This window comes from Arachis ipaensis, chromosome B10 (genome assembly GCF_059453495.1).
Source record: "Arachis ipaensis isolate K30076 ecotype BB chromosome B10, ASM5945349v1, whole genome shotgun sequence".
In the NCBI taxonomy this organism is placed as follows: Eukaryota; Viridiplantae; Streptophyta; class Magnoliopsida; order Fabales; family Fabaceae; genus Arachis; species Arachis ipaensis.
This window is the reverse complement of record NC_142435.1, coordinates 111,427,501-111,429,083: the sequence shown is the minus strand read 5'-3', so window position 1 is coordinate 111,429,083 and position 1,583 is coordinate 111,427,501.

Sequence of the window (1,583 nt, the reverse complement as noted above, 5' to 3'; positions counted from 1 at the left end):
CGAGAGGGCTATCCTTGTGAGGGTTCGGGGCAGGTGCGAAGCAATTAACCCCTATTAGTAAAGTAAACCTCTTCCTATTTAGGGGGTTGAGGCGAGAAATGGCTTGATGAACCGTTCCGTTCGCCACGCCATGTACTTGATTGGATGCCCGGCCCCATTCACTTGCTTATCGTAGAGGCTGTAAGTACACAGTGCCCCACAACTATGAATAGTATAGTGATAGTGGGGTTGAAACACAAGAGTGCTCGCCCTTTCTTTCATTTCTAGTAGGCCACTTTTTTCGGAACGCAGTCCGGGATAACCGCGAAAAAATAATATGTTTTCTATCTATTTTCAATCTTCGATGCTGTCATTTCGAAATGTCCGCTTCAACCGCAGTTTCACATCCCAAAAAGCAAAGTTGGCTTGACGAGCGCAGATGCGATCAATTAAACAAAAAAGATCTTTCTTGTCCTTCTACTTAAGGGGCAAAGAGAAGCGCTTTTGCTACTGAGAAAGCGAACGGTCAGCGCGAAGGTTCAAGACTTAGCCGGGCGTTAGCGAAGCTGGATTCTCATAGCGAGGCGCTTCGGGTTAGCGAAGCGCTGTAGTAGCGCCGAAGCCCTATGTGCTATAATGCTGAGCCAAGGACGCTCCGCCTTATCTATAGAAGCAGTCAACTGAGTTCTGAACGAATTAGCTCCTTGGTAATGGCTCAATCTATCGAGAGCTCTCGCTCCTTTCCCCATCCAATCGCCTGTGGGGTCAAGGCCCGCCATTTGGTGGATAATATCCACCTTCCTTGACCTCAATAGGTCTTCGGCCTGATATCGGGCTAGCTCTATCTCAGGGGCCGATGGAGTGGTATTGTGATCCAAAAGGCGATGCTGTATGGATCCAACACAATCCCCTCATATCACTTCATCCGGCAGATATGGATAGGGGACCACCCCAAGGGGTGGATTAGCCGGACCAGCTTCCTAACCCTTGTTCTATTGGTTTGGCGGTTGCTACCAAGACGATTTCTTTATGCCCATCAAAGGACCTCGAGATGCTAATCCACGAAAAACGATACGAGAAATTCGAAAGAACTCATATACGGAACGAGGGCGACCCGTGGAAATACATCGGTTTCTGACTCGTGCAAAGGAACTATTTCTTGGCAACTTGGACAACTTATAACGAAGTTTGTCCCGCATATCACTAGGAAGATCCGAATCTTTACAAAAGGCTTTATAAAGCTTTCGTCTCAATTCATATTTAGTCGCGAGCAATCTACCTTCTCGTTGTATCGATTCTTGGTAGACAATGGTGGTTTAGATCGAGACGCCTTAGCAGTCAAAGGTTCGAATCCGTCATTGGCCTGTCTAGATGCAGAAGACTTCCAGCCCTTATTTCGACAACAGCTTCTCAAGCAGGGGATTCAATCAAGAAGAGTGGATTCTGGGTATCCGGGCTACGCTAAACCTTTTCCTTTTCTTTTGCGGACCGGAAGGATTTTATGTTAAGACTGGATAAATATCTAAGAGCTTCTTCTGTGCATTTGCTTTGGCATTTGTCCCCTGCGCATTCAATTCCGAAAGTCAGTGCCTTTTGATTTGACT